The 14,775-nt window shown below is 38.2% G+C and overlaps 1 non-coding gene across 1 annotated transcript; it reads right to left on the bottom strand.

Annotated features, from left to right (window-relative positions):
- Nucleotides 1-10,053: 10,053 nt before the first annotated feature.
- Nucleotides 10,054-10,135, bottom strand: TRNAS-GCU (transfer RNA serine (anticodon GCU)). The gene has a single exon. It is a non-coding gene; the product is annotated as a tRNA-Ser (tRNA).
- Nucleotides 10,136-14,775: the final 4,640 nt, after the last annotated feature.

The raw sequence follows: 14,775 nt of genomic DNA, 5'->3' as shown, positions 1-14,775 counted from the left end.
TGTACTGTATGTTGGCTTTTGTCAGAATTGCCTTATCTCGTCAACTACAGTGCCTGTTGTTTGAAGTTAGCTTGGGGAAAACTCTAACAGAAATGAACCAGTGCTGAGGTTTTTAATATCAATTAGTCATAATTTTTCCTCCTTTTGGTTTTGCAATGACATTTCTTCAATCTGTCTATTCTGTGTCATAACTTGGAAGCAAAACAAGTCCCAAATTTCAGCTGTGCTAAAAGATGGCTCATTCAATTGCAAAACTTCAAAGCCTTTGTTCTCGATACAGCTTCTGTAAATTTGTCAGTCTTTTAAATGAATGCTCTTCAAAATTTATTTGGCTTCTTAAGTGGTATGACTGAGATTGAAATTTTATTCCATGTTTCTGCTCTACGTGGAATGGAACTCAAGCTCAATATTGTTTTGCTGCACTAACCAGTTGAATGTTCGATTGGTGCTTCAATCTTCCTTGGATTTCAAATGCATGCCATCTTCTGGTGCTGTGGCTTATTTGGTTAAAGCGCCAGGAGATCCTGAGTTTGAATCTCAGCAGTGCCTTGTTTTCATCTCCTCACAAAGAAGCTTCCTATCTTAAAAATAGGTGTTTCACTTGCGACTGATAGTGCAATTGTGAGATTAAATATCTCTTCTATCTAAGAGATTTAAAGGAAGAAAGATGGCTTCAAGCATGACAAAGTAAAACCAGTTGATTTAGTTTTGAAATGCCTCTTTTCTATGCATCTCTAATCCGTTTATCCAATGTATCTCACCTTTATGTCCTTTGGCTTAGTTGGTCAAAGAGCCTGTTTAGTAAACAGAAAATCTTGAATTTGAATGCCAGCAGTGCTATTCTTTCTTTATGTCAGTTTGGGGCTTCTTATCTCTCTAAGCAGGCTTTCTAATGTATCACACCTGTTTGTCTTAGTTGGTCAAAGAGCCTGTTTAGTAAACAGAAAATCTTGAATTTGAATGCCAGCAGTCCTTTTCCTTCTTTATCTCAGTTTAGGGCTGTTTAAATCTCTAAGCAGGCTTTCTAATGTTTCGCACCTGTTTGTCCTTTGGCTTAGTTGGTCAAAGAGCCTATTTAGTAAATGGAAAATCTTGAGTTTGAATGCCAGCAGTCCTTTTTTCTTCTTTATCTCAGTTTAGGGCTGTTTAACTCTCTAAGCAGGCTTTTTAATGTTTCGCACCTGTTTGTCCTTTGGCTTAGTTGGTCAAAGAGCCTATTTAGTAAATGGAAAATCTTGATTTTGAATGTCAGCAGTGCTTTCTATTCTTCATCTCATTTTGTGGGTTTTTACCCCAAAAGGAGGACTTTTACTCTTGTTTGTCATCAAATATTAATTTCCCACAGCCCTAATATAGTGCAATTGAGAAAAAAAAATCTCTGCTGTTGAAACACTTTAAAAGGAATTAGAGGACATAATTTTCTTTACAGAATATAGGATGGCATCAAGCTTTACAAATTAAAACCAGTGGATTTACACATCTGACTCTGCAAAGTTTGATAGCAGCACAGGAGTATTGTAAACTTTCATGCTTGAAGTGTCCACCGCTTGGGTTAAAAATGAAAACCAAACCATTCAATGCGAAAGAAGAGACAGATTAAACCGACGAGGATGGGATTCAAACCCATGCATGCAGAGCACAATAGATTAGCAGTCCATCGCCTTAACCACTCTGCCACCTCGTCTACATACCTCCCGTGCGTTTAGGTGGGAAGATGTTGAGAGGGTTTTTACCAGTCAGTTTTTTTTCACTGAAGATTGTATGTTGGCTTTTGTCAGAGTTGTCTTATCTCGTCACCTACAGTGCCTGTTGTTTGAAGTTAGCTTGGGGAAAACTCTATCAGAAATGAACCAGTGCTGAGGTTTTTAATATCAATTAGTCATAATTTTTCCTCCTTTTGGTTTTGCCATGGCATTCCTTCAATCTGTCTATTCTGTGTCATAACTTGGAAGCAAAACAAGTCCCAAATTTCAGCTGTGCTAAAAGATGGATCATTCAATTGCAAAACTTCAAAGCCTTTGTCCTCAATACAGCTTCTGTAAATTTGTCAGTCTTTTAAATGAATGCTCTTCAAAATTTACTTGGCTTCTTAAGTGTTATGACTGAGAATGAAATCTTCTTCCATGTTTCTGCTGTACGTGGAATGGAACTCAAGCTCAATGTTGTTTTGCTGCGCTAACCAGTTGAATGTTCGATTGGTGCTTCAATCTTCCTTGGATTTCAAATCCATGCCATCTTCTGGTGCTGTGATAGTGCATTTGTGAGATTAAAAATCTTTTCTATCTAAGAGATATAGAGGAAGAAAGATGGCTTCAAGCATGACAATGTAAAATCAGTTGATTTAGTTTTGAAATGCCTCCTTTCTATGCATCTCTAATCCGTTTATCCAATGTATCTCACCTTTATGTCCTTTGGCTTAGTTGGTCAAAGAGCCTGTTTAGTAAACAGAAAATCTTGAATTTGAATGCCAGCAGTGCTATTCTTTCTTTATGTCAGTTTGGGGCTTCTTAACTCTCTAAGCAGGCTTTCTAATGTATCACACCTGTTTGTCCTTTGTCTTAGTTGGTCAAAGAGCCTGTTTAGTAAACAGAAAATCTTGAATTTGAATGCCAGCAGTCCTCTTCCTTCTTTATCTCAGTTTAGGGCTGTTTAACTCTCTAAGCAGGCTTTCTAATGTATCACACCTGTTTGTCCTTTGTCTTAGTTGGTCAAAGAGCCTATTTAGTAAATGGAAAATCTTGAATTTGAATGCCAGCAGTCCTTTTCCTTCTTTATCTCAGTTTAAGACTGTTTAACTCTCTAAGCAGGCTTTTTAATGTTTCACACCTGTTTGTCCTTTGGCTTAGTTGGTCAAAGAGCCTATTTAGTAAATGGAAAATCTTGATTTTGAATGTCAGCATTGCTTTCTATTCTTCATCTCATTTTGTGGGTTTTTACCCCAAAAAGAGAACTTTTACTCTTGTTTGTCATCAAATATTAATTTCCCACAGCCCTAATATAGTGCAATTGAGAAAAAAAATTCTCTGCTGTTTAAACACTTTAAAAGGAATTAGAGGATATAATTTTCTTTACAGAATATAGGATGGCATCAAGCTTTACAAATTAAAACCAGTGGATTTACAGATCTGACTCTGCAAAGTTTGATAGCAGCACAGGAGTATTGTAAACTTTCATGCTTGAACTGTCCACCGCTTGGGTTAAAAATGAAAACCAAACCATTCAACACGAAAGAAGAAGCAGCTTAATCCGACGCGGATGGGATTCGAACCCATGCATGCAGAGCACAATGGATTAGCAGTCCATCGCCTTAACCACTCGGCCACCTCGTCTACATAGCCCCTGTGCGTTTAGGTCAGAAGATGTTGAGAGGGTTTTTACCAGTCAGCGTTTTTTCACTGAAGATTGTACTGTATGTTGGCTTTTGTCAGAATTGCCTTATCTCGTCAACTACAGTGCCTGTTGTTTGAAGTTAGCTTGGGGAAAACTCTAACAGAAATGAACCAGTGCTGAGGTTTTTAATATCAATTAGTCATAATTTTTCCTCCTTTTGGTTTTGCAATGGCATTTCTTCAATCTGTCTATTCTGTGTCATAACTTGGAAGCAAAACAAGTCCCAAATTTCAGCTGTGCTAAAAGATGGCTCATTCAATTGCAAAACTTCAAAGCCTTTGTCCTCGATACAGCTTCTGTAAATTTGTCAGTCTTTTAAATGAATGCTCTTCAAAATTTATTTGGCTTCTTAAGTGGTATGACTGAGATTGAAATTTTATTCCATGTTTCTGCTCTACGTGGAATGGAACACAAGCTCAATATTGTTTTGCTGCACTAACCAGTTGAATGTTCGATTGGTGCTTCAATCTTCCTTGGATTTCAAATGCATGCCATCTTCTGGTGCTGTGGCTTATTTGGTTAAAGCGCCAGGAGATCCTGAGTTTGAATCTCAGCAGTGCCTTGTTTTCATCTCCTCACAAAGAAGCTTCCTATCTTAAAAATAGGTGTTTCACTTGCGACTGATAGTGCAATTGTGAGATTAAATATCTCTTCTATCTAAGAGATTTAAAGGAAGAAAGATGGCTTCAAGCATGACAAAGTAAAACCAGTTGATTTAGTTTTGAAATGCCTCTTTTCTATGCATCTCTAATCCGTTTATCCAATGTATCTCACCTTTATGTCCTTTGGCTTAGTTGGTCAAAGAGCCTGTTTAGTAAACAGAAAATCTTGAATTTGAATGCCAGCAGTGCTATTCTTTCTTTATGTCAGTTTGGGGCTTCTTATCTCTCTAAGCAGGCTTTCTAATGTATCACACCTGTTTGTCTTAGTTGGTCAAAGAGCCTGTTTAGTAAACAGAAAATCTTGAATTTGAATGCCAGCAGTCCTTTTCCTTCTTTATCTCTGTTTAGGGCTGTTTAAATCTCTAAGCAGGCTTTCTAATGTTTCGCACCTGTTTGTCCTTTGGCTTAGTTGGTCAAAGAGCCTATTTAGTAAATGGAAAATCTTGAGTTTGAATGCCAGCAGTCCTTTTTTCTTCTTTATCTCAGTTTAGGGCTGTTTAACTCTCTAAGCAGGCTTTTTAATGTTTCGCACCTATTTGTCCTTTGGCTTAGTTGGTCAAAGAGCCTATTTAGTAAATGGAAAATCTTGATTTTGAATGTCAGCAGTGCTTTCTATTCTTCATCTCATTTTGTGGGTTTTTACCCCAAAAGGAGGACTTTTACTCTTGTTTGTCATCAAATATTAATTTCCCACAGCCCTAATATAGTGCAATTGAGAAAAAAAAATCTCTGCTGTTGAAACACTTTAAAAGGAATTAGAGGACATAATTTTCTTTACAGAATATAGGATGGCATCAAGCTTTACAAATTAAAACCAGTGGATTTACACATCTGACTCTGCAAAGTTTGATAGCAGCACAGGAGTATTGTAAACTTTCATGCTTGAAGTGTCCACCGCTTGGGTTAAAAATGAAAACCAAACCATTCAATGCGAAAGAAGAGACAGATTAAACCGACGAGGATGGGATTCAAACCCATGCATGCAGAGCACAATAGATTAGCAGTCCATCGCCTTAACCACTCTGCCACCTCGTCTACATAGCTCCCATGCGTTTAGGTGGGAAGATGTTGAGAGGGTTTTTACCAGTCAGTGATTTTTCACTGAAGATTGTATGTTGGCTTTTGTCAGAGTTGTCTTATCTCGTCACCTACAGTGCCTGTTGTTTGAAGTTAGCTTGGGGAAAACTCTATCAGAAATGAACCAGTGCTGAGGTTTTTAATATCAATTAGTCATAATTTTTCCTCCTTTTGGTTTTGCCATGGCATTCCTTCAATCTGTCTATTCTGTGTCATAACTTGGAAGCAAAACAAGTCCCAAATTTCAGCTGTGCTAAAAGATGGATCATTCAATTGCAAAACTTCAAAGCCTTTGTCCTCAATACAGCTTCTGTAAATTTGTCAGTCTTTTAAATGAATGCTCTTCAAAATTTACTTGGCTTCTTAAGTGTTATGACTGAGAATGAAATCTTCTTCCATGTTTCTGCTGTACGTGGAATGGAACTCAAGCTCAATGTTGTTTTGCTGCGCTAACCAGTTGAATGTTCGATTGGTGCTTCAATCTTCCTTGGATTTCAAATCCATGCCATCTTGTGGTGCTGTGATAGTGCAATTGTGAGATTAAAAATCTTTTCTATCTAAGAGATATAGAGGAAGAAAGATGGCTTCAAGCATGACAATGTAAAATCAGTTGATTTAGTTTTGAAATGCCTCCTTTCTATGCATCTCTAATCCGTTTATCCAATGTATCTCACCTTTATGTCCTTTGGCTTAGTTGGTCAAAGAGCCTGTTTAGTAAACAGAAAATCTTGAATTTGAATGCCAGCAGTGCTATTCTTTCTTTATGTCAGTTTGGGGCTTCTTAACTCTCTAAGCAGGCTTTCTAATGTATCACACCTGTTTGTCCTTTGTCTTAGTTGGTCAAAGAGCCTGTTTAGTAAACAGAAAATCTTGAATTTGAATGCCAGCAGTCCTCTTCCTTCTTTATCTCAGTTTAGGGCTGTTTAACTCTCTAAGCAGGCTTTCTAATGTATCACACCTGTTTGTCCTTTGTCTTAGTTGGTCAAAGAGCCTATTTAGTAAATGGAAAATCTTGAATTTGAATGCCAGCAGTCCTTTTCCTTCTTTATCTCAGTTTAAGACTGTTTAACTCTCTAAGCAGGCTTTTTAATGTTTCACACCTGTTTGTCCTTTGGCTTAGTTGTTCAAAGAGCCTATTTAGTAAAAGGAAAATCTTGATTTTGAATGTCAGCAGTGCTTTCTATTCTTCATCTCATTTTGTGGGTTTTTACCCCAAAAAGAGAACTTTTACTCTTGTTTGTCATCAAATATTAATTTCCCACAGCCCTAATATAGTGCAATTGAGAAAAAAAATTCTCTGCTGTTGAAACACTTTAAAAGGAATTAGAGGATATAATTTTCTTTACAGAATATAGGATGGCATCAAGCTTTACAAATTAAAACCAGTGGATTTACAGATCTGACTCTGCAAAGTTTGATAGCAGCACAGGAGTATTGTAAACTTTCATGCTTGAACTGTCCACCGCTTGGGTTAAAAATGAAAACCAAACCATTCAACACGAAAGAAGAAGCAGCTTTATCCAACGCGGATGGGATTCGAACCCATGCATGCAGAGCACAATGGATTAGCAGTCCATCGCCTTAACCACTCGGCCACCTCGTCTACATAGCCCGTGTGCGTTTAGGTCAGAAGATGTTGAGAGGGTTTTTACCAGTCAGCGTTTTTTCACTGAAGATTGTACTGTATGTTGGCTTTTGTCAGAATTGCCTTATCTCGTCAACTACAGTGCCTGTTGTTTGAAGTTAGCTTGGGGAAAACTCTAACAGAAATGAACCAGTGCTGAGGTTTTTAATATCAATTAGTCATAATTTTTCCTCCTTTTGGTTTTGCAATGACATTTCTTCAATCTGTCTATTCTGTGTCATAACTTGGAAGCAAAACAAGTCCCAAATTTCAGCTGTGCTAAAAGATGGCTCATTCAATTGCAAAACTTCAAAGCCTTTGTTCTCGATACAGCTTCTGTAAATTTGTCAGTCTTTTAAATGAATGCTCTTCAAAATTTATTTGGCTTCTTAAGTGGTATGACTGAGATTGAAATTTTATTCCATGTTTCTGCTCTACGTGGAATGGAACTCAAGCTCAATATTGTTTTGCTGCACTAACCAGTTGAATGTTCGATTGGTGCTTCAATCTTCCTTGGATTTCAAATGCATGCCATGTTCTGGTGCTGTGGCTTATTTGGTTAAAGCGCCAGGAGATCCTGAGTTTGAATCTCAGCAGTTCCTTGTTTTCATCTCCTCACAAAGAAGCTTCCTATCTTAAAAATAGGTGTTTCACTTGCGACTGATAGTGCAATTGTGAGATTAAATATCTCTTCTATCTAAGAGATTTAAAGGAAGAAAGATGGCTTCAAGCATGACAAAGTAAAACCAGTTGATTTAGTTTTGAAATGCCTCTTTTCTATGCATCTCTAATCCGTTTATCCAATGTATCTCACCTTTATGTCCTTTGGCTTAGTTGGTCAAAGAGCCTGTTTAGTAAACAGAAAATCTTGAATTTGAATGCCAGCAGTGCTATTCTTTCTTTATGTCAGTTTGGGGCTTCTTATCTCTCTAAGCAGGCTTTCTAATGTATCACACCTGTTTGTCTTAGTTGGTCAAAGAGCCTGTTTAGTAAACAGAAAATCTTGAATTTGAATGCCAGCAGTCCTTTTCCTTCTTTATCTCAGTTTAGGGCTGTTTAAATCTCTAAGCAGGCTTTCTAATGTTTCGCACCTGTTTGTCCTTTGGCTTAGTTGGTCAAAGAGCCTATTTAGTAAATGGAAAATCTTGAGTTTGAATGCCAGCAGTCCTTTTTTCTTCTTTATCTCAGTTTAGGGCTGTTTAACTCTCTAAGCAGGCTTTTTAATGTTTCGCACCTGTTTGTCCTTTGGCTTAGTTGGTCAAAGAGCCTATTTAGTAAATGGAAAATCTTGATTTTGAATGTCAGCAGTGCTTTCTATTCTTCATCTCATTTTGTGGGTTTTTACCCCAAAAGGAGGACTTTTACTCTTGTTTGTCATCAAATATTAATTTCCCACAGCCCTAATATAGTGCAATTGAGAAAAAAAAATCTCTGCTGTTGAAACACTTTAAAAGGAATTAGAGGACATAATTTTCTTTACAGAATATAGGATGGCATCAAGCTTTACAAATTAAAACCAGTGGATTTACACATCTGACTCTGCAAAGTTTGATAGCAGCACAGGAGTATTGTAAACTTTCATGCTTGAAGTGTCCACCGCTTGGGTTAAAAATGAAAACCAAACCATTCAATGCGAAAGAAGAGACAGATTAAACCGACGAGGATGGGATTCAAACCCATGCATGCAGAGCACAATAGATTAGCAGTCCATCGCCTTAACCACTCTGCCACCTCGTCTACATAGCTCCCATGCGTTTAGGTGGGAAGATGTTGAGAGGGTTTTTACCAGTCAGTGTTTTTTCACTGAAGATTGTATGTTGGCTTTTGTCAGAGTTGTCTTATCTCGTCACCTACAGTGCCTGTTGTTTGAAGTTAGCTTGGGGAAAACTCTATCAGAAATGAACCAGTGCTGAGGTTTTTAATATCAATTAGTCATAATTTTTCCTCCTTTTGGTTTTGCCATGGCATTCCTTCAATCTGTCTATTCTGTGTCATAACTTGGAAGCAAAACAAGTCCCAAATTTCAGCTGTGCTAAAAGATGGATCATTCAATTGCAAAACTTCAAAGCCTTTGTCCTCAATACAGCTTCTGTAAATTTGTCAGTCTTTTAAATGAATGCTCTTCAAAATTTACTTGGCTTCTTAAGTGTTATGACTGAGAATGAAATCTTCTTCCATGTTTCTGCTGTACGTGGAATGGAACTCAAGCTCAATGTTGTTTTGCTGCGCTAACCAGTTGAATGTTCGATTGGTGCTTCAATCTTCCTTGGATTTCAAATCCATGCCATCTTCTGGTGCTGTGATAGTGCAATTGTGAGATTAAAAATCTTTTCTATCTAAGAGATATAGAGGAAGAAAGATGGCTTCAAGCATGACAATGTAAAATCAGTTGATTTAGTTTTGAAATGCCTCCTTTCTGTGCATCTCTAATCCGTTTATCCAATGTATCTCACCTTTATGTCCTTTGGCTTAGTTGGTCAAAGAGCCTGTTTAGTAAACAGAAAATCTTGAATTTGAATGCCAGCAGTGCTATTCTTTCTTTATGTCAGTTTGGGGCTTCTTAACTCTCTAAGCAGGCTTTCTAATGTATCACACCTGTTTGTCCTTTGTCTTAGTTGGTCAAAGAGCCTGTTTAGTAAACAGAAAATCTTGAATTTGAATGCCAGCAGTCCTCTTCCTTCTTTATCTCAGTTTAGGGCTGTTTAACTCTCTAAGCAGGCTTTCTAATGTATCACACCTGTTTGTCCTTTGTCTTAGTTGGTCAAAGAGCCTATTTAGTAAATGGAAAATCTTGAATTTGAATGCCAGCAGTCCTTTTCCTTCTTTATCTCAGTTTAAGACTGTTTAACTCTCTAAGCAGGCTTTTTAATGTTTCACACCTGTTTGTCCTTTGGCTTAGTTGGTCAAAGAGCCTATTTAGTAAATGGAAAATCTTGATTTTGAATGTCAGCATTGCTTTCTATTCTTCATCTCATTTTGTGGGTTTTTACCCCAAAAAGAGAACTTTTACTCTTGTTTGTCATCAAATATTAATTTCCCACAGCCCTAATATAGTGCAATTGAGAAAAAAAATTCTCTGCTGTTGAAACACTTTAAAAGGAATTAGAGGATATAATTTTCTTTACAGAATATAGGATGGCATCAAGATTTACAAATTAAAACCAGTGGATTTACAGATCTGACTCTGCAAAGTTTGATAGCAGCACAGGAGTATTGTAAACTTTCATGCTTGAACTGTCCACCGCTTGGGTTAAAAATGAAAACCAAACCATTCAACACGAAAGAAGAAGCAGCTTAATCCGACGAGGATGGGATTCGAACCCATGCATGCAGAGCACAATGGATTAGCAGTCCATCGCCTTAACCACTCGGCCACCTCGTCTACATAGCCCCTGTGCGTTTAGGTCAGAAGATGTTGAGAGGGTTTTTACCAGTCAGTGTTTTTTCACTGAAGATTGTACTGTATGTTGGCTTTTGTCAGAATTGCCTTATCTCGTCAACTACAGTGCCTGTTGTTTGAAGTTAGCTTGGGGAAAACTCTAACAGAAATGAACCAGTGCTGAGGTTTTTAATATCAATTAGTCATAATTTTTCCTCCTTTTGGTTTTGCAATAGCATTTCTTCAATCTGTCTATTCTGTGTCATAACTTGGAAGCAAAACAAGTCCCAAATTTCAGCTGTGCTAAAAGATGGCTCATTCAATTGCAAAACTTCAAAGCCTTTGTCCTCGATACAGCTTCTGTAAATTTGTCAGTCTTTTAAATGAATGCTCTTCAAAATTTATTTGGCTTCTTAAGTGGTATGACTGAGATTGAAATTTTATTCCATGTTTCTGCTCTACGTGGAATGGAACTCAAGCTCAATATTGTTTTGCTGCACTAACCAGTTGAATGTTCGATTGGTGCTTCAATCTTGCTTGGATTTCAAATGCATGCCATCTTCTGGTGCTGTGGCTTATTTGGTTAAAGCGCCAGGAGATCCTGAGTTTGAATCTCAGCAGTGCCTTGTTTTCATCTCCTCACAAAGAAGCTTCCTATCTTAAAAATAGGTGTTTCACTTGCGACTGATAGTGCAATTGTGAGATTAAATATCTCTTCTATCTAAGAGATTTAAAGGAAGAAAGATGGCTTCAAGCATGACAAAGTAAAACCAGTTGATTTAGTTTTGAAATGCCTCTTTTCTATGCATCTCTAATCCGTTTATCCAATGTATCTCACCTTTATGTCCTTTGGCTTAGTTGGTCAAAGAGCCTGTTTAGTAAACAGAAAATCTTGAATTTGAATGCCAGCAGTGCAATTCTTTCTTTATGTCAGTTTGGGGCTTCTTATCTCTCTAAGCAGGCTTTCTAATGTATCACACCTGTTTGTCTTAGTTGGTCAAAGAGCCTGTTTAGTAAACAGAAAATCTTGAATTTGAATGCCAGCAGTCCTTTTCCTTCTTTATCTCAGTTTAGGGCTGTTTAAATCTCTAAGCAGGCTTTCTAATGTTTCGCACCTGTTTGTCCTTTGGCTTAGTTGGTCAAAGAGCCTATTTAGTAAATGGAAAATCTTGAGTTTGAATGCCAGCAGTCCTTTTTTCTTCTTTATCTCAGTTTAGGGCTGTTTAACTCTCTAAGCAGGCTTTTTAATGTTTCGCACCTGTTTGTCCTTTGGCTTAGTTGGTCAAAGAGCCTATTTAGTAAATGGAAAATCTTGATTTTGAATGTCAGCAGTGCTTTCTATTCTTCATCTCATTTTGTGGGTTTTTACCCCAAAAAGAGGACTTTTACTCTTGTTTGTCATCAAATATTAATTTCTCACAGCCCTAATATAGTGCAATTGAGAAAAAAAAATCTCTGCTGTTGAAACACTTTAAAAGGAATTAGAGGACATAATTTTCTTTACAGAATATAGGATAGCATCAAGCTTTACAAATTAAAACCAGTGGATTTACACATCTGACTCTGCAAAGTTTGATAGCAGCACAGGAGTATTGTAAACTTTCATGCTTGAAGTGTCCACCGCTTGGGTTAAAAATGGAAACCAAACCATTCAATGCGAAAGAAGAGGCAGATTAATCCAACGAGGATGGGATTCGAACCCATGCATGCAGAGCACAATGGATTAGCACTCCAACTTCTTAACCACGCGGCCATCTCTTCTACATAGCACCCGTGCGCTAAGGTGGGAAGATGTGATGAGGGTTTTTACCAGTCAGTGTTTTTTCACTGAAGATTGTATGTTGGCTTTTGTCAGAGTTGCCTTATCTCGTCACCTACAGTGCCTGTTGTTTGAAGTTAGCTTGGGGAAAACTCTATCAGAAATGAACCAGTGCTGAGGTTTTTAATATCAATTAGTCATAATTTTTCCTCCTTTTGGTTTTGCCATGGCATTCCTTCAATCTGTCTATTCTGTGTCATAACTTGGAAGCAAAACAAGTCCCAAATTTCAGCTGTGCTAAAAGATGGCTCATTCAATTGCAAAACTTCAAAGCCTTTTGTCCTCGATACAGCTTCTGTAAATTTGTCAGTCTTTTAAATGAATGCTCTTCAAAATTTACTTGGCTTCTTAAGTGTTATGACTGAGATTGAAATCTTATTCCATGTTTCTGCTGTATGTGGAATGGAACTCAAGCTCAATATTGTTTTGCTGCGCTAACCAGTTGAATGTTCGATTGGTGCTTCAATCTTCCTTGGATTTCAAATCCATGCCTTCTTCTGGTGCTGTGACTTAGTTGGTTAAAGCGCCTGTCTAGTAAACAGACAGATCCTGAGTTTGAATCTCAGCAGTGCCTTGTTTTCATCTCCTCACAAAGAAGCTTCCTATCTTAAAAATAGGTGTTTCACTTGCGACTGATAGTGCAATTGTGAGAATAAAAATCTCTTCTATCTAAGAGATTTAAAGGAAGAAAGATGGCTTCAAGCATGACAATGTAAAACCAGTTGATTTAGTTTTGAAATGCCTCCTTTCTATGCATCTCTAATCCGTCTGTCCAATGTATCTCACCTTTATGTCCTTTGTCTTAGTTGGTCAAAGAGCCTGTTTAGTAAACAGAAAATCTTGAATTTGAATGCCAGCAGTCTTTTTCCTTCTTTATCTCAGTTTAGGGCTGTTTAACTCTCTAAGCAGGCTTTCTAATGTATCACGCCTGTTTGTCCTTTGTCTTAGTTGGTCAAAGAGCCTATTTAGTAAATGGAAAATCTTGATTTTGAATGCCAGCAGTCCTTTTCCTTCTTTATCTCAGTTTAGAGCTGTTTAACTCTCTAAACAGGCTTTTTAATGTTTCGCACCTGTTTGTCCTTTGGCTTAGTTGGTCAAAGAGCCTATTTAGTAAATGGAAAATCTTGAGTTTGAATGCCAGCAGTCCTTTTCCTTCTTTATCTCAGTTTAGGGCTGTTTAACTCTCTAAGCAGGCTTTTTAATGTTTCGCACCTGTTTGTCCTTTGGCTTAGTTGGTCAAAGAGCCTATTTAGTAAATGGAAAATCTTGATTTTGAATGTCAGCAGTGCTTTCTATTCTTCATCTCATTTTGTGGGTTTTTACCCCAAAAGGAGGACTTTTACTCTTGTTTGTCATCAAATATTAATTTCCCACAGCCCTAATATAGTGCAATTGAGAAAAAAAAATCTCTGCTGTTGAAACACTTTAAAAGGAATTAGAGGACATAATTTTCTTTACAGAATATAGGATGGCATCAAGCTTTACAAATTAAAATCAGTGGATTTACACATCTGACTCTGCAAAGTTTGATAGCAGCACAGGAGTATTGTAAACTTTCATGCTTGAAGTGTCCACCGCTTGGGTTAAAAATGAAAACCAAACCATTCAATGCGAAAGAAGAGGCAGATTAATCCGACGAGGATGGGATTCGAACCCATTCATGCACAGCACAATGGATTAGCAGTCCATCGCCTTAACCACTCGGCCACCTCTTCTACAAAGTGCCCGTGCGTTTATGTGGGAAGATGTTGAGAGGGTTTTTACCAGTCAGTGTTTTTTCACTGAAGATTGTATGTTGGCTTTTGTCAGAGTTGCCTTATCTCGTCAACTACAGTGCCTGTTGTTTGAACTTAGCTTGGGGAAAACTCTATCAGAAATGAACCAGTGCTGAGGTTTTTAATATCAATTAGTCATAATTTTTCCTCCTTTTGGTTTTGCCATGGCATTTCTTCAATCTGTCTATTCTGTGTCATAACTTGGAAGCAAAACAAGTCCCAAATTTCAGCTGTGCTAAAAGATGGCTCATTGAATTGCAAAACTTCAAAGCCTTTGTCCTCGATACAGCTTCTGTAAATTTGTCAGTCTTTTAAATGAATGCTCTTCAAAATTTACTTGGCTTCTAAAGTGTTATGACTAGAGTTGAGCGATACCGTCCGATACTTCAAAATATCGGATCGGAATGGATCGGCCGATCTTTAAAAAAAGTATCGGTATCGCTGATGCCGATACCGGAAGTCCCATTCAAGTCTATGAGACTTCCGGTATCGGAACTGGAAAAACCCTTTCCTGCCCTTGTACAGCCTCTCGGGGGTCTTACGGGCCTTCCGGGGGTCTCTGCCGGCCTGCCGGGGGGCTGTGCCGGCCTGCCGGTGGGCTGTGCGGACTGCCCGGGGTCTGTACACCCTGTGGGGGTCTGTACCGGCCTGCCGGGGGGCTTTACCGGCCTGCCGGGGGGCTGTGCCGGCCTGCCGGGGGGCTGTGCACCCTGTGGGGGTCTGTACCGGCCTGCCGGGGGGCTGCGCTGATGTCCGGGGGTCCATGCAGGCATCGTCTGATGGGACTACAAGTCCCATCGGGCGATGCCTGCTACCATGACAGTGATTGACACATTAGCCAATGATGGGACAGTAGTATTTCCATCATCCGGCTAATGTGTTACATATATATAAAAAAAAAATACTACATACATACATACTACATGCATGCTACATACATACAACATACATACTACATATATACTACATGCTACATACATACTACATGCTACATACATACTACATACTACATGCTACATATATACTACATGCATGCTACATATATACTA

This window comes from Dendrobates tinctorius, unplaced genomic scaffold (genome assembly GCF_039654945.1).
Source record: "Dendrobates tinctorius isolate UK_male_01 unplaced genomic scaffold, ASM3965494v1 ptg000254l, whole genome shotgun sequence".
In the NCBI taxonomy this organism is placed as follows: domain Eukaryota; kingdom Metazoa; phylum Chordata; class Amphibia; order Anura; family Dendrobatidae; genus Dendrobates; species Dendrobates tinctorius.
Note: the sequence above shows the minus strand (reverse complement) of the source record. Positions and strands in the feature narration are given on the sequence as shown.